This window comes from Schistocerca cancellata, chromosome 3 (genome assembly GCF_023864275.1).
Source record: "Schistocerca cancellata isolate TAMUIC-IGC-003103 chromosome 3, iqSchCanc2.1, whole genome shotgun sequence".
Taxonomy (NCBI): Eukaryota; Metazoa; Arthropoda; class Insecta; order Orthoptera; family Acrididae; genus Schistocerca; species Schistocerca cancellata.
In genome coordinates, this window is record NC_064628.1 from 876915026 (window position 1) to 876934128 (window position 19103).

Consider the following 19103-nt stretch of genomic DNA (forward strand, 5'->3'; position numbering starts at 1 on the left):
GGAGGACGACGGTTCAATCCCGCGTCCGGCCATCCTGATTTAGGTTTTCCGTGATTCCCCTAAATCGCTCCAGGCAAATGCCGGGATGGTTCCTTTGAAAGGGCACGGCCAACTTCCTTCCCCGTCCTTCCCTAATCCAATGAGACCGATGACCTCGCTCGTCTCCTCCCCCAAAACAATCCAACCCTATTCCTACAATTATTCAGTGTATGTACTTATAATTTCTCTTAGGCAGAACAATAACATTGAAATTCTTTTAGGATTTAAAATAAAATATTAATTTTGGATATTGTTTATTATAATATTAATTATATCTCCCTTAAAGGCTAAAATTTGCAATCTACAGAAGCATTCTCGAAAAAGTATTGCTTTAAGGTATGTCTGTATCAGCTGCAGATCTGAAGGATACCTTTCATCCATACCCCCCGGGGCCATGGGTGAATTTCAATTATATGGGAACTGGATCGAAAAGATAACATTTCAAATACATTTACACTGACTAGGACCATCGTTGTACCTGAAGTCAGCAGTAGCTAACAACATACTCGCATTTATGTCGCAAAGAGCTCATTGCATATCATGTTTATTGGACCGTTTTTGGTTCTCCTGTCGTATACGTTCAGCTAACGTCCTTGCCGCAGTGGTAACACCGGTTCCCGCCAGATCACCGAAGTTAAGCGCTGTTGGGCTGGGCTAGCACTAGGATGGGTGACCATCGGGTCTGCCGAGCGCTGTTGGCAAGCGGGGTGCACTCTGCCCTTGTGAGGCAAACTGAGGAGCTGCTTGAGTCACCAGTAGCGGCTCCGGTCTCTGACATACGGCCGGGAGAGCGGTGTGCTGACCACATGACCCTCCGCATCCGCATCCAGTGACGCCTCTGGGCTGAGGATGACACGGCGGCATGTCGGTAGCTTTGGGCATTCATGGCCTGTGCGGGAGGAGTTTAGTTTAGTTTTTATCGTATACATTCACCTACGTCAGCGTTCGCTACAAGTTATGATACTCCCTGTACACGGATACAGGTGTGTCCCTTTTAACTTGACCCCCAAAGTGGGCCCTGATCAAAAATATCTGGACACCTATTGATGGACATAAATATAGGAAATTTCCACCGATCGCCTTCATATCGATTGCCGAGGACGATTTTAATGAGGTATCTGAATTTCTCTGGAAGACTGGCAGACCGTTGTTTCACAGTGACCGAAACCAGAGAATCTAGTGATGTTCGACAGTGCGGTCAGGAGTGAAGTTGATGTTCTAGCTCATCTAACGATGTTACACTGGGTTCGGGTCAGGACACCCGTCGGACCCGTCGATTTCCTGAAAGTTACTGTCTACAAACAACTGCCTAACACACGTTGCTTTATTGTACTGTCAATCTGGTTCAGTCAGTCATCGTCTCCGAACTCTTCTTCTACTGCAGACAATACTAAATGCTGTAAAATGCGTTCATATCTTTCCTCATTTACCGTTTCCTGAAGCGCAATGAGAGGACCACACTCTAACCACGAAAAATACCCTAATACTGTAACATCACCTTCTCCGTACTAGACTGTTGGCACTGCAAATGATTCCCGGCGGGGTCAGGGATTTTCTCTGCCTCGTGATGGCTGGGTGTTGTGTGCTGTCCTTAGGTTAGTTAGGTTTAAGTAGTTTTAAGTTCTAGGGGACTGATGACCATAGATGTTAAGTCCCATAGTGCTCAGAGCCATTTGAACCACTGCAAATGATGGCAGGTAACGTTCACTCAAACCCTTCTATCGGACTGCCGCAAGTTATAGCGCAATTCATCAATCCAAATTACTTGTTTCCAATGATAACTGCCCAGGGTCGTCGCCCTTTACACAACCTCTAACGTCGCCTAGCATTGACTACATAAATTTGCGGCTTACGAGTAGCTACGTGACAATTCTACCACGATCTTTTTAATCCCTAAGCACTGTTATTGTGCCGCCTACATTGATGCTAGAACTTGGGAACACACTTTTGAATTCTTCTGTTGATCTCATTAGAATATTTACAATCGATCTCCACCAAGTTCCATGGTACTGTGTCAGTATACGGAGTCTTGGTTTATCTGCGGTTCTTCCTTCCAGTGACTAGACCACGTTCGAGGTCAGTGAGTTCTGCTCTCGGACCCATTACGCTGTTACTGCTCCTCTTTTCAGTACACCGTACTCCCAAACTCTTTTCGCATCGGCGCGTGACATCTAGTGCTGATGTTTCCTGAATGAGATTTTCACTCTGCAGCGGAGTGTGCGCTGATTTGAAACTTACTGGCAGATTAAACCTGTGTCCCGGACAGAGACTCGAACTCGGGACCTTTACCTTTCGCCATTACATAGGAATGTCCGAATACCTCTACTCAGGTAGAGTAAACGACGTGAAGGGTAACGCCTGTGGCCCTGTGTAGTAGTAGGTGAACTGTTGGCTGATGCCGCAGATGGTTCAAAAATGGCTCTGAGCACTATGGGACTTAACATCTGAGGTCATCAGTCCCCTAGACTTAGAACTACTTAAACCTAACTAACCTAAGGACATCACAAACATCCATGCCCGGATGCAGGATTCGAACCTGCGACCGTAGCGGTCGCGCGGTTCCAAACTGTAGCGCCTAGAACCGCTCTGCCACTCCGGCCGGCCCAAGCCGCAGATGGGTGACGTCGCTAGAAACTGTTCCTTGCTGGGTACCCCATTCATTACCAACAGCCTGGAGACGCACGCTATAATAACTGAAACTTCGTGAGGACTGGATACAGATATATATATTTATAGCAGATGTTTTGGATGACGAGTCGATTACGAGCGCTGACCATATAGAATCATAGGTATACGGCAAGACTTGCACATGGGCAGCGCCAGATATTACTGGACAATGTGAACAGGAGACACGACCGTTGCCAAACACGTGATCGGGCACAGCCTAGTTCAAAGTGCGCTTGGTTTTACCTCTCAGTACGAGCACGGGAGGTTAGGTGGAAATGCCTTCACTTCACCACATTTCTGTCGATGATAAGACATATCGCGTCTAATGACTACGATGCTTAAATTAGAAAATAAACTCGTTCTCTCAGAAAATATTCCTTTTTGTCTTTCATCCGTGAATGAGACAGGAAAGAGGAGGGGAGAAAAGGGAGAGGACAACGGTGCTACGTTAAGTACCCCATGCCGTACACCGTAGTGCTACTTGAGAAGTAAAGATGTAATTGTAGGTACAAAAGGAATGAGGCCCCATGCCGTACACCGTAGTGCTACTTGAGAAGTAAAGATGTAATTGTAGGTACAAAAGGAATGAGGCTGTTCGCGTTAATAACGAGCTATCTGTCGTGACGTAGCGTTTATCTTGTTACCCTCTGAGATGACGTCTCAACTTTCGTGTCCGAAGGAACATTGCACCATACTTCTTAATAACACAGTTTGCGTCTCGCCGTGCCTCGTGCTCGGACGTACAGTGTGTTTCTGCATGTGTAGCGCGCGCCCTCGCTGTTGTTTACTTTAACTGGCCGTCACGTGTACTAGAACCATGGCCAACCTTTTTCGAAAATCCACACTACGATTCACCTTCTGCAAAGATTACACCTGTCCAAAGACTTTGGAATTCCAAAGCTTCCTACACCACGAATTTAAGATCCCAGCTTCCGTCATTTTGGGCATCCATCTGTCCATTTCGTCGGCATAGTCACTGTCGACCATGCAGACTTGACTATCGAACCAATCTCATCTGTACTGGTAAAACATTCAGCTTGCTCTAAGATGTCTCAAGCAGCTGGAACGTACAACTCATCATATTGTTAAGGATAATCATATCAGAGATGTAAAATGTGGCCTTTCAAAATATTATGTGGATATCGCATATATTTTTTGAGCAAGCAATGTACATAAAGGTGACAGATATTTCGTACTTACCAAGAAATTATTCTCCATGTGTTACTGTCACTTTCTGGGTGCAATACAGCAACTTGTTAATTAGTTTACAGAATAGTATTACGTTTTTCAGGATATTACCAAATTTGTCTCCATAATTACAAAAAAATGGTTCAAATGCCTCTGAGCACTATGGGACAACTTCTGAGGTCATCAGCCCCCTAGAACTTAGAGCTACTTGAACCTACCTAACCTAATGACATCACACACATCCATGCCCGAGGCAGGATTCGAACCTGCGACCGTAGCGGTCGCGCGGTTTCAGCCTGTAGCGCCTAGAACCGCTCGGCCACTCCGGATTGCTCCATAATTACATATTTCTGTTAATTTACACTATATGTTTGTCCAGAAATGGCTATTTGACTACAGTAAGGGGGGTGGCGATCAATATGTAATGCAACACCTTTTTTCTGAAAGCAATCTGGTTTTAGTCAGGATTCCAGTACATCATATAACCCCCTCCCCCCCCCCCCCCACTCTCGTGGCTACAAAACAATACTTTTCAACATAATTTCCATTCAATGGGAGCGACTGTGTGCTCGCATGGTACCACTCCACTGGTCGACGTCGGTGCCAACGTATTGCTGCAGCAGTGACCTCCCTACTATTCACGTGCTGCTTCCAGCGGAGAGCATTCATTGTTGGGCCAAACAGATGCAAGTAGGAAAGTGCGAGATCCGGGCTGTAGGGTGGATGAGGAAGAATAGTCCAATGAAGATTTTCGGACGCGAAGACTTCAGTGAGACCCTAAGTTGTCTCGGAGATGGCGAATTACGTTTGCATTTTTCTGGCGATATACACGCTGGCGTTGTTTCTTCAGTTTTACGAGAATAGAACAGTTCCCTTCAGAGTCGTTCGTTGCACCATGATGAAGCATATCAGAAAGAATAACATCTTTAGAATCGCAGAACGCCGTCGCCTTGATTTTACCAGCTGAGGGTGCGGCTTTGAAATTTTTCTTCGGAAGAGAGGTAGTTTGGGGTCAATCCGTGGATTGCTGTTTTGTTTCCGGTTAGAAGTGATGAGCTCACGTTTCATCGCCTGTGCTGATCTTCGACGAAAAAGAAACTATCATGATCAGCCTCGTGACGTGCAAGCAATGCCACGCCCATGGTCCTGCATTGCTCTTAATGGTGTTTTGTTAGGCAGTGAGGAAGCCAGCTGGCAAACATATTTCAGTGCCACAACTAGTGGAGAAGTGTCAGCACTACCAACAGAGACGTCCAGTTGAGCAGTGAGGCGAGAGGGTCCGCACGTTCCAGAATTGCAAGGGTGACACCTGTGTGCGGCGGGCCAGTATGTGGGAGATCGGGCAGTTTCAAGCGACTTGTTGCAATGACTGTAGCGTCGCAAGTTGTCCAGAGCAAACGTTTGTTTTAGGATAGCTTGCTGTATGTAACTTTGGGGGCTGACATCTACCGGAAGGGACACTCGCATCTGTCTCTGCCTGCAGTGGGGCATGTTATTAAATGCCTCTTACTGAATGCATACATTCACCACCTATAAGAATCTAAATAAAGGATAGTAGTTTTTGTTTAATCGCTTTCAAAATTTGTATACTGCTGTAAAAAGCTGTATACTGCAGTAAAAATGTGAGCTTTCTAGCGGGCATATTTCTGGAGATAGAAAAATTTACTTCAAAGTTAGAAAAACTACGCTTAAGAAAGGAAATTCACCTGGGAACAGACTCATTTTTGGTTGTCAATTGAAATACTCAGCTGAAGTATCAGGTTGTAGAATTATTTAATTGAAATGTGATTTAAAAATTTCAAATACCTTAGAATTTTCATAGTATGAAATCTAGGATAACTTCAGAAAGAACTATTAAAATCAATATTTATTTTATTATGTGAAATGTGAGCCTGTGAGTAAATGAGAGTGTGTATTTCAATATTGCATTATGTACTGCCTTAAGTAACGTGCAAGAGTTACACAAGAATGTTGTGGGAAAATAATCCTAGGGGGATTTACCCACTTTGCTGATGACGTACGTCTAAGCGTGACTGCTATAGTGACAGGGCAGCCAGAAAGTCAGCTGGAGTAAAATCTGTATCTAAAGAATATTTCCAGAATTATTGTCTTTTGTTTTCATTTATTAAACATTACTATAATATTTGTAGGTCAAACTGACGCAAATGCGTCTGTGTATAAGGATTGGTGCAGACCAGTTTCGGCGCAAATATGATCACGAGTGATTATTCTGATTGACAATCACCATAGTCAGCCTGTCAAAAGTGAGACGGTTCCCGCCCGTTACCTGATAGTTATACTGGGAGTGAGGCTGGAAGAAGGAAGTCGCTCGGTAGCTTTGAAAGCGGACTGTCACGTTACTAGTGCCAGTAAAAATAATGTGTAAGATGAAGAATTACTTAGTGTTTGAGTTATTGGCGAGCTAAGTCGATTCCACTTGTTATTGAGGACTGCGTGGTGAAATTTCAGAGATTTTGACTATATCCCTTGGACAGATATTCGGGTGGGAAAGGTTGGCCTCCATAGTATCCGCATGGCATGTTTCAGTATTTAACTACTGAGCATTTTTGCCGTGCAGTTCCTTTTTTAGTAATCCACAAGAAATATCGAACGTAATAACTCACATTAGTGGTAAAATTAATGACTGTGAAAAAATTGTTTAATTTGGGTCGGGTTTGGACAGATTTCTGGCTGCTGTGTGTGTGTGAAATGTGTGTATGAATCGTAAACTGGAAAGGAAATAAGCAATAGTTTAAATGTGCACTGAATAGTACCCTTTCTTTGGTTGTCAAGGACAAAATAAACATTATTGTGTGGAAATTTCAGACATTATTTTCCAGATCCAATCCATTTTCTTAGTGCCCGATAAAATTGGATGACAGTATTTCTACAGAACGTTCTTTCATAACTAGAGTTGCGCGGCCTCAATAATTGTGGATATTAGGTGTTGTTTTTTATCAAAGTTGCCTTTACATCATCTTGTAAGAATCTACGTTGCCGAGTGAAGGGACATTGAGCAGACGCCGTTCTCAAGTAGGTGAATTTAATTTGCAGCCTGCACAGTGACAGCGACGAATAGACACGCGAGAAATTAAACCCCGACACGCAGCATGACGACAGACGCCTTGCCTGACAACTCACCATACTTTGGTTCACAGCCAAGTCTCCGTAGACGTTATGAAAGGATCGCTGAATATCCGTGATGCTGTAGTTTTCCGCCAAAAGAAACTCAACGACAGATTTCTGCTCGGTTACAGAAGCCATTTAGAAGGTTATGTAAAGCACCGTCACTTATTGGAAGTTCATGAAACTATAGAGGCTGCAGGGGAAATATTCCTCGATGCCCCGCAAAAAATTCAGCATTTTTTCAACCGAAATTGGCTGAGGAAAAAGAGTTGCATTACTTATTGAACACGCGTATATTACAATTTTGTAACTGACATTTGACGAAGTCATTCTTTAAACACTACTGTTAGCCTATATACCTCAAGAAAATGCTTTATACGATTGAAAGGGGACGAGAAGAGTTTCTGAAGATATTCGTTCGACCTTGTCATTACAATTGTAAAGCAGTAAGCGAGGAACTTTAGGTCAATAGACGGTTTGAAGTTTTCCTCCGAAATGCATGGCAGACAAATTGCCGCCAGAAATGCTTATGATAATGTATTCCATCCTATTAATAAAACGGAATCCTTTATGAAATATTTGAAACCAAAGTGTGTTAATGTATTTATTATTATCAAAATTTAATATCGAATGCGGCTTAATTAAATTATTTATGATTTAAAATTACTGCAAAACCGATTGAAATTATATTATTAATTCTTCATTCCGGTAATTAATATTTACTCTCAGGGTGTTACTGAGGTGATAATGCAAATGCACAGTCCTCCACCCCCGCCACCCACACCCCTAAAACCCCTTCCCTTTCATCCCTACCTTCGCTCTGGCAGTGCTCGCGAGGTCTGCGTGTCGCATTAGCTCTGCGGGATTCGGGAGATACTCGTAAAGCAGATGAATACGTCTACATCTACATCTACATTTATACTCCGCAAGCCACCCAACGGTGTGTGGCGGAGGGCACTTTACGTACCACTGTCATTACCTCCCTTTTCTGTTCCAGTCGCGTATGGTTCGCGGGAAGAACGACTGTCTGAAAACCTCCGTGCGCGCTCGAATCTCTCTAATTTTACATTCGTGATCTCTTCGGGAGGTATAAGTAGGGGAAGCAATATACTCGATACCTCATCCAGAAACGCACCCTCTAGAAACCTGGCGAGCAAGCTACACCGCGATGTAGAGCGCCTCTCTTGCAGAGTCTGCCACTTGAGTTTGCTAAACATCTCCGTTACGCTATCACGGTTACCAAATAACCCTGTGACGAAACGCGCCGCTCTTCTTTGGATCTTCTTAATCTCCTCCGTCAACCCGATCTGGTACGGATCCCACACTGATGAGCAATACTCAAGTATAGGTCGAACGAGTGTTTTGTAAGCCACCTCCTTTGTTGATGGACTACATTTTCTAAGGACTCTCCCAATGAATCTCAACCTGGTACCCGTTTTACCAACAATTAATTTTATGTGATCATTCCACTTCAAATCGTTCCGCACGCATACTCCCAGATATTTTACAGAAGTAACTGCTACCAGTGTTTGTTCCGCTATCATATAATCATACAATAAAGGATCCTTCTTTCTATGTATTCGCAATACATTACATTTGTCTATGTTAAGGTTCAGTTGCCACTCCCTGCACCAAGTGCCTATCCGCTGCAGATCTTCCTGCATTTCGCTACAATTTTCTAATGCTGCAACTCTCTGTATACTACAGCATCATCCGCGAAAAGCCGCATGGAACTTCCGACACTATCTACTAGGTCATTTATATGTATTGTGAAAAGCAATGGTCCCATAACACTCCCCTGTGGAACGCCAGAGGTTACCTTTACGTCTGTAGACGTCTCTCCATTGATAACAACATGGTGTGTTCTGTTTGCTAAAAACTCTTCAATCCAGCCACACAGCCGGTCTGATATTCCGTAGGCTCTTACTTTGTTCATCAGGCGACAGTGCGGAACTGTATCGAATGCGTTCCGGAAGTCAAGGAAAATAGCATCTACCTGGGATCGTGTATCTAATATTTTCTGGGTCTCATGAACAAATAAAGCGAGTTGGGTCTCACACGATCGCTGTTTCCGGAATCCATGTTGATTCCTACAGAGTAGATTCTGGGTTTTCAAAAACGACATGATACGCGAGCAAAAAACATGATCTAAAATTCCTAAACAGATCGACGTCAGAGATATAGGTCTATAGTTTTGCGCATCTGCTCGACGACCCTTCTTGAAGACTGGAACTACCTGTGCTCTTTTCCAATCATTTGGAACCTTCCGTTCCTCTAGAGACTTGCGGTACACGGCTGTTAGAAGGGGCGCAAGTTCTTTTGCGTACTCTGTGTAGAATCGAATTGGTATCCCGTCAGGTCCAGTGGACTTTCCTCTGTTGAGTGATTCCAGTTGCTTTTCTATTCCTTGGACACTTATTTCGATGTCCGCCATTTTTTCGTTTGTGCGAGGATTTAGAGAAGGAACTGCCGTGCGGTCTTCCTCTGTGAAACAGCTTTGGAAAAAGGTGTTTAGTATTTCAGCTTTACGCGTGTCATCCTCTGTTTCAATGCCATCATCATCCCGGAGTGTCTGGATATGCTGTTTCGAGCCACTTACTGATTTAACGTAAGACCAGAACTTCCTGGGATTTTCTGTCAAGTCGGTACCTAGTATTTTACTTCCGAATTCACTGAACGCTTCACGCATAGCCCTCCTTACTCTAACTTTGACATCGTTTAGTTTCTGTTTGTCTGAGAGGTTTTGGTTGCGTTTAAACTTGGAGTGAAGCTCTCTTTGCTTTCGCAGTAGTTTCCTTTGTTGTTGAGCCACGGTGGGTTTTTCACGTCCCTCACAGTTTTACTCGGCACGTACCTGTCTAAAACGCATTTTACGATTGCCTTGAACTTTTTCCATAAACACTCAACATTGTCAGTGTCGGTCATGTGAGAGTGCGAGTAGTAGTGCCTGTGTACATGGTCTCCCCCCGTTTCATCAACTGCATCAACCTACATCTGGAAACGTAGATGCATTTTTCCCTTTGTTGTAATGGACGACACAGCTTTTTGAATGGCACGCGAAAGCTCGTCCGAAGACAAGCACGTTCTTGCAAAGATGGCTAACATTCGTACTAAAACATTTGAGCAGAAGTATTCGAGAAATCTGTCAAAACCGAAACGCAAGGCTGCTGGAATGGACTATCACGCTGTAATCACTTCCTAGCGAAGCTCTCTTGCCAGACCTCGTCGTTGTATGCACCAAGAAGAAAGTACTCCACTATTAAGACAAAACGGTTTCCTTCGCACTTACTTAAGCCACAGACACACGACCAGCCATAACTGTTGTAGGTAAAACTACAAGGCGTCCCATAAAGGAATTTAAACTCTTTGAACTTTAATAACAGATTAGGTGATAACCATAACGTGATTCAATGGGGATTTTACAGTGTTTTCATGACTAACGTGTAGCCACCCACTTGTTTTTCTTTGCTTTATTTTCAGCAGCAAGTAACCAGGGGCGGTGGCAAGGGGGGGGGGGGGGCTACGGGGGAATATCATATTACACTGGATAAAATGACTTCAGAAATCAGCTAATATATTACCTCACCAGATTCAGTCATTTTTTATAATTATGTAACAATATAGGTTGCAATGTATTTCAAACACATCTTAACAAAAGAATAAAACCGGAAAATTGCTTACTATCTAAACCAATAAATATTATTTAGCTTAAAATGGGCGTCTTATTATTTATTAATATACATTGGATGTATAGTAATGTACAAGTACCACTTACAATAATCAAGAAAGCTAAGTATGCCGGGTATGCCTACCAGCACTTAAATTTTTGACCCCAGACAAAAACTTCGAAATCGCCGAACATCTGGGTCAAATCGTATTATTTTCCCGGGCACACACATTCTGTAGTCACGTTTTTACCCGGAACTCCAAAACAGTTACCAAAAACAACTTTAAGTAACACCAAATTTTACCAATTTGTCGGTGGAGGACCCCAACACTCCTCTCCTTTTATTAAGCGATATTCCATCCCCCCAACCCCCCCCCCCTTGCCATTAGCCCCCACCCCCGTTGACCGATTTCTAGAACTGCCCCTGGCAGTAAATGTATGTAAATGAGAGGATCGCTGGAAACGTGCCCCTGCTGAAATGCAAGCGGGTTTTAAAGTGTTATGGGAGATCGGAAAACATGAAAGAAATGCGGGGGCGATGGCGGGCACTGTTTGATACTGCGCCACCATCACCTGTAACAATAACGAAATTAAGCGACAAATTTGAGAGGGAACGAAGTCTGCTTGGTCTGAAGAGGGGACGTTGTGACAGGCAGAAATCAGGATTGGACGAAAGAGGGTGGATGCAGTGGTACAAGCTTTCATAAAATCCCAAAAGAAGACCATCCCGCAAGCTGAGCGTGTATCTGGTGTACACAAATCACGTGTTCATCGCATTTTAAAGCAAGCTAAGAGGAAGCCCTACATTCCAAGCTTTGATACACTCGATACATGAGAACGATCCGGGTAGGCGCCTCGAATTTTGTTAATGGATTTGCGATAGTGAACAGCTGACCGTCATTGTTAGGTCTGATGACTCGACGTTTAAATTTAATCGAAACAACAACTGGGCAAGAGATAATCAACATGTTAAGGAAGAAAGAGCTTTTAATCTTCCTGGGTTATCAGTGTGATGTGGAATGTTTGTCAAAGACTTGTAGTGATACAATTTTTTGAAAGAACAGTGAGAGGTGTAAAATACCTTACCAGGTTGCAGAAAAGAATTCTACGAGCTGTTCACCATTTGTACTGAGATTAACTTTTCTTTTTCCCCTTCAACAAGACGACGCACCGTCACTTGTCATCGTCATGTGCGGTGATTCATGGATGAAACATTTGTTGAAAGATAGATATATCGACTAAGAAGTGTTAAGTTCCAACCCAGATTTCCCCATCTAACGCCGTTAGATGCCTTTTTGTGGGGACGAAAGCCGCGTATGCTGTATGACATGAGAGAGGTGATCCTGACTGCCTCTCAACCCTTTCCAACGCAACCGTAACACACCCGTGCCGATCTGTAACGCAGCGTTGCAGAAGTTGTATTGCTAACGACGGAGAACGTTTTAAACATCTTCAACGGTAAAATGTATTCGCTGATATCGTGGCCACATATATGACTTAAAAATTCATAAGTTTTATTGTTTTTGTTCGAGTTATTGAAGTTGAAACAGTGTAAACCTCTTTGTGGGTTATCCTGTGTATGTTAATTCTATGTTATCGGAATGAATATGGGAAAACTTTTTCAAATGTTTGTACGCGCTTATGTTTAAGGGAACAACATTTGTTGAAAAATGTAAGCAGAATACAGGTTCGTTACAATGTCGGAGCCAAGCATCGGAGTCACACTTTGCGCTGTTCACACAGCAATAGTCGACTCTTGGTGCCTTGTCTTCCAGCTTCAGCACATTTGTAGGGTTTGTTTCCGAAAACATCCAAGGCTAATATCAATAATTTACAAACCGTTAATTTTAAATCAGTGTTAAATAATAACTTCAAATACGGAGAGGGAAAAATCGAGTTAGTCTGCCGAACAGCACTACGAATAAGAAGAAAGGATTACTCCAAGTTCTGCCAGAGGTAATCGATGCATCAGTACACAGGAAAAAGAGACCTCTATATGATTACATAAACTTGGTGCACAACTTACGTATTCACACAATATAGAAGTAGCCTAAGAAAAAAAAGTGCATATCACAAAAGTCATCATATTAATTATTGCTAAGTAGTTATTAAAATCGCTGAAAAGTGTCGTGAATAAGTCGGTTTTAATTTCTCATCGGCGTATCAGTAATAGTACTAACTTTTGCAACGGAATCTTCTGAGAATTAATGCCGCTGTTTTTCTGCACTGAGTTAAATTTTTCAATTTATAGCTGTTGTTTTAACGAGTGTTTTGAGAGTAGAGATATTATTTGTTTAGAACCAGACTAAACTATACACCATGTCTGAAACATTCATGTTAGTGTCTTTACAGAAATTCAGACTTATAAGGGCGAAAAAAGTAAAATAACTGGATTTGTAGAGATATTCGGTGACAGTAAAAAGTGTACTCGGCATCATTGTAAAATTACGAGTTAAATACCCATATTCATGTACATACCATTTAGACGAAGTGGTTATTAGAAGTTAAGTAACAGCAACAACGCCTCACCTGAAAAAAAAAAGTCCCAGATTAAACAAGTACGCACGAGTAATAAAATACGAAATATAGTTCGTCTATCGTAACATAAGAGAACAGCGCTTATACAAACTAGGCACACTTTCTTGTAAAAACAATGCTTTTATTTTACATTTGAAGTTTTAGGTGACCCGAGACGAGAAGCGTGGCATAAGAATTGTGTTTAGTTACTGAATGGAGAAACTAAACGAGGCATGCAACTAACATTTTAAGTTTACTTGCAGTAGCTTTTTAAGTAGACGGGAATAACATGTTCTGAATGTGGATATAAAGAGTTAAGACGTTATCTAATGGAGTATATTATCACTTTAAAGTATAATCTGCGTTACATTAACCCTCTTTCAAGCAAAAGAGGAGAAAAGTAACTCTTAGGTGGAGAGAATCTGTTTCAATATGAAGATTGAAATCGCACAGTATGCTTCAAACTTCCTATCTGAAATAAATACTTTTATTACTACGTAACATTTAAAATACACTGTAAGTGAGAATACGTTATTAAATATTAAAATTAAATTACGTAAGGTAAAAATATGAAATGAATTCATCACGGATATGGTTTACATCAGCTATGAACAGGTGTTGTGAAGATGAAAATACACATATCAAAAAACTTTTTGCGTCACCCCCGTTACCAGAAATCCTGAAGATAGACGTTGACTGTGGATATAGTATCACAGATACAGTCCCTCTGACTGTTCAGAGATGTCACTAAGCCCGCCCAAAGATATAAACAACCAAGCATGAGCAACGCCTATTATACGGAGAGCGTCCGACAGCCGATCAATTCCAGTCATTCCACCAGGAAGTAGGTACACGGCTCTTGTTGTCTGTAGTTCAACCTTGCCTAGACGGTCGATACTGCGGTACGATTGCATCCGCAATGTTACTTTGTGCTAGGAAGGGCTCTCAACAAGGAAAGCTTCCAGGCGTCTCGGAGTGAACCAAAGCGACGTTGTCCGGAGATGGAGAAGATACAGAGAGACAGGAACTGTCGATGACATGCCCCGTTAAGGCCGCCCAAGGGCTACTACTGCAGGGCATGACCGCTACCTGCGGATTAAGGCTCGGAGGAACCCTGACAGCAACGCCGCCATGATGAATAATGCTTTTCATGCAGCCACAGGAAGTCATGTTACGACTCAAACTGTGTGCAATAGGCTTCATGATGCGCGACTTCACTCTCGACGTCCATAGAGAGGTCCATCTTTGCAACCACAACACCATGGAGCGCGGTACAGATGGGCCCAACAACATGCCGAACGGACTGCTCAGGATTGCCATCACGTTCTCTTCACCCATGAGTGTAGCATGTGACTTCAACCAGAAAACTGTCGAAGACGTGTTTGGAGGAAATACGGTCAGGCTGAACGCCTTAAACACACCGTTCAGCGAGTGCAGCAAGGAGGAGGTTCCCTGCTGTTTTTAGGTGGCGTTATATGGAGCCGACGTACACCGATGGTGGTTATGGAAGGCGCTGCAACGGCTGTACGATACTTGAATGCCATCCTCCGACCGATAACGGAACCACATCGGCAGCATCTCGGCGAAGCATTCGTCTTCATGGACGACAATTCGCGCCCCTCATCGTGCACATCTTGTGAATTAATTTCAGGACAACATCGCTCGACTATAGTGGCCAGCATGTTCTCCAGACATGAATCCTATCGAAAATGCCTCGGATTGATAGAAAATGGCGTTTTGATTTTCAGGCACATGGTTTACCACATTTTTATGCTACTCCTTTTTAGTTTCTTAATATATTTGAATCCTTACAACTTCTACAAAAAAGTGTACAGAATCGGAGTTCATCCTACATACTTCCCGCGACTTGAAAAAGAAAAAAAAAATTCTCCTCCAGTCGTTGCCTGCAATAATTTTTTTCTTATTTTCTATTTATTAATTAAAGAAGAAAAACGAGGCAAACAAGGATACAAAAATAAACTGCGTAATAATATCAGGTTAACTTCCATTCGGAAAGTGGATGCACCCAGCGACTGTATGTGACTTATAAATTATGGAGTGCTGCAATCAGTCGCCCTTTTTAGATTCTATTATGCAAATCCGGATTTCGGCTAGTAAACTAGCCATTCTCAATGCGCTATTTTTTATTCTCAATGCATGTATAAGTCGCTGTTGCTCAGGCGTCACTCACTGTTCTTTGAATACTCATTCAAAGAACTCTGACTGACGCCCGAACGACATGGACTTACATGCATTGAGAATAAAAAATTCAAAGAACTGTGACTGACAACAGAACAACAGGGACTTACATGCATTGAGAATAAAAAATAGCGCATTGAGAATGGCTAGTTACTAGCCGAAATCCGGATTTGCATAGCCGGCCGGAGTGGCCGAACGGTTCTAGGTGCTACAGTCAGGAACCGCGCGACCGCTACGGTAGCACGTTCGAATTCTTCCTCGGGCATGGATGTGTGTGATGTCCTTAGGTTAATTAGGTTTAAGTAGTTCTACGTTCTAGGGGACTGATGACCTCAGAGGTTAAGTCCCATAGTGCTCAGAGTCATTTGACCCATTTTTTGAACCGTATTTGCATAATAAAAAGGACGACAGATTGCTGCACTTTATAATTTATATACGTAACAATATTCCAGAATGGGATCAAGACGAGAATACAACGAACGGTTAACTCAACCAATACCTTGGCGACGAACTTCAAGGTTCAACATATTGTCTAGTAAGTCGCGATACCGTGGCAGGCGTAAACACTTCCAGTACGCAGTGGCCATATATTGGTGGAAGGCGAGTGGGTCCCTATGCCCCCTCCATCTGCAGTGTGAACATACCATGCGATGGTATTCGACTTTGCTGTCGGAAAGTAGATGACTCTGGACACAGTAGGATATCAGCCGAAAAGACAGTCTCAACGGATCGAGCTAGAAACGCCAATTGCTTTCTAAGCCAGTGCTAGTTCGTTTCGTGGTCATGACAGGTAAATCTATGTTGTGGCGGGACAGCGACTACACTGATCCGTGATATTGAGTACAATACGAAATATTCGCTCATTGGGGGATGACAGATCGTGCACCACTTGACATCACGGGGCACCATCGTCACTATTAGAACAGGAAGGCTTAAGATGAAACCACACAGTCTTTCAAGAAGTTCGCGGTAAAGCCCGTTCAGTCATCGCAGCACGGTCAATCCCTCTGCCGGGTCTTAACCAAAATGTGGTAATGGAACGCTGCCTTTGTAGAATATCAGCCTGCAAATAGATGACAGAAATATAGAATTCACGGTCAAGTTTTGACTGGAAATTTATTCGACCAGCATCGACGGGCGGATCAAGACTGTGCGGCCATAAACAGTAAAATAACAAAGACGTGTATGTGCGGATTGCGTGAGAGATAGTGAGCATGGTGCGCCGAACAAGTAATGAAATGAAATGCCGTGTGACGAGGGCCTCCCGTAGGGCGGGCCGCTCGCCTGGTGCAAGTCTTTCGATTTGACGCCACTTCGGCGACTTGCGCGTCGATGGGGATGAAATGATGATGATTAGGACAACGCCCAGTCCCTGAGCGGAGGGGGTCTCCGACTCAGCCGGGAATCGAGCCTGCGCCCTTGGGATTGACAGTCCGTCGTGCTGGCCACCCAGCTACCGGGGGCGGACAAGTAACACAGACACTTTCCTTTGAATATCGGAAAAGCTCAAACCCCTGCGAGAGAATGCGTTTGCGCAACCACTTCGTATCGTAATCGAAAAATATGATACTTCCATAGAAAACAACTAAGACAGCAGGTTTAGTTTCCTAGCCGTCATTGGGAGGGGGAAAGGTGTGAGCGATGTAATATGCTTTGCACAAGACATAGGTATTCAGGATCCGAACTTCCTAAAGCAGGTCGTTCATGTTCCACGATTGCTCCCTGTATCTTCTCCTTAGCCAACTTCCAACTACGTTTAGCCATTTGGAATGGAGAACGGTCAATTATGATTGCCAAAGATACATGTCTATCGACCACCGTCGCCCAGCATTACCGAAAACCTCGCAGTTTCATCAATCGACACCTGTCATCGTTGATGCGAATGTCAGATACAAGGCAAAAGATATCTAGCGTAGATTTGAGCAATGGGATCTCAAAGAGAGAACCCATCAAGATAGGCTCGTGCAAGAGTATCCATCCTTGGATATTCTTCGAAGAAGGGGTTCAACTGATAAAACAAACAGTGACATTAAAAGCGGACTTCCCTGAGAAACACCTCTACGAATGGTAATAAGGGATGTCAGTTTGCCATTAGCAGCAACCGAGTCATGGATACCCGTAAACAAATTATACGAGATCCTGCGCTCTTCAATTGTGAACCCAACGGCTTCCAATACCTGCAACGGGCTGTCATGGCTGACCCTAGAGCACCAGGAACAGAAGTAACAGCGGCCACCGGTATTAAGTCACACATTCAGTACCGGGGTCAGACTAGTACTTTGATGATCGACAGCAACTTTCTCCAGCAACGTAGAGAGCCTGCCATTCGCGGTCTTCGCCAGTCTTGTAATCAAAATTTATTAAGGTAATCGGGCGCAATTTATCAGTTGCTGCCTGACCAGAACTTTGAACAATGAACATAATTTTGCCAACTTCAAACGGGTCTGGCACAAGCCCTGGTCTCAACAATTCCTTCAAAAGCGATGCAAACGTAGTACAAAACAAAGGTCAAACATGACCCTAAAACTCATTAGGCAGACCATCTAATGCCGGCGTCTTGCATGAAGGCAATCTTACAATAAGGTCATAGACATCATCACATTGAAAAGTTCCTAAAAAGGCAGCATTACGAGCAGGGGCAAGTCTACGATCCACAGTCTGAAGAAATAAATCGGACGACGTATCCACAGGAACGGTTACCTCGTACAGCCCAACATAGAAGTTAATCTGGAGCATTCAATTATGTCCTCCTGTACCGTCAAAACACTGCCGTCCTCAGGCGCTATGAACGCACGTCGACCGGTCTGATGTTCTGATGTCGAATGAGATGATGCATAAAAAGTCAGCTCATCCGCTCCCCCGGAACACGGTTTCGATTGCATTCTTAACCCTTCCATTTGAGGCTTTTTCAACCGTAACAATTTCGCCTTTACGAGCCCGACGTCTGCGATCCGCAGCGGAGCCTGATGCGCACTTTCGTAAAGGTCACGTAAGAGGGAGTAGCAAAATTCATCCTTCCTCCGACATTCCCTCGCTCCATCAGAGCAGAATCGTATTGACGTTAGATGGAGTCTCGGCTGCGCCAATTGAACCACCATTGCAAAATAGAGGCCTATCGCGCAGCAGAAGGAGTGCTACGGTGGCACACTTCTCGGATCACCTCACGGAAAGAGGGATCCTCCAAGTGCGCCACTTTCAGCATCAAGAGCGATCGAAACAATTTCGCAAGTCATTTAAATTAACAATTACTGCACAGTGGTCAGTGAAGTTGGCGGCGATGACATCGACAGCCAAAATCCTATCACACATCCTATAAGATAGATAAAATCTTTTAAGCTTCTGCTAGAAGTAAGTTTGCATACCTGCAAAGAGTAGGATATTTACAGACCCAAACATCTTGCAGTTTCAAGGAAAAAACTAAATCTTGCAATTTGCGACAGAAATTAAAATTTGGACACTTGTCTGCAGGACACAAAGGCAGTTAACCACTATCAAAATATTCTGCTGGTTTTCCCGTAACAAATAAACCACCTCTTCCCTATAATAGCGGGAACGGTCCAAAATGCGTGCAGTACCGAACTGTGCGTAAAGGAGAATCAAGCTCAGGCCAAAAAAGGTACATCCTATTCCTCTACTACTATCAAGATTTTCAGTCCCTCCATTGGGATACAAAAGTAGGTGCCTAACAAGGAGCCATAGA

At 43.4% G+C, this 19103-nt stretch overlaps 1 pseudogene; it reads left to right on the forward strand.

Annotated features, from left to right (window-relative positions):
* The first annotated feature begins 622 nt into the window (after positions 1-622).
* LOC126177506 (5S ribosomal RNA) lies at positions 623-740 on the forward strand (annotated as a pseudogene).
* Positions 741-19103: the final 18363 nt, after the last annotated feature.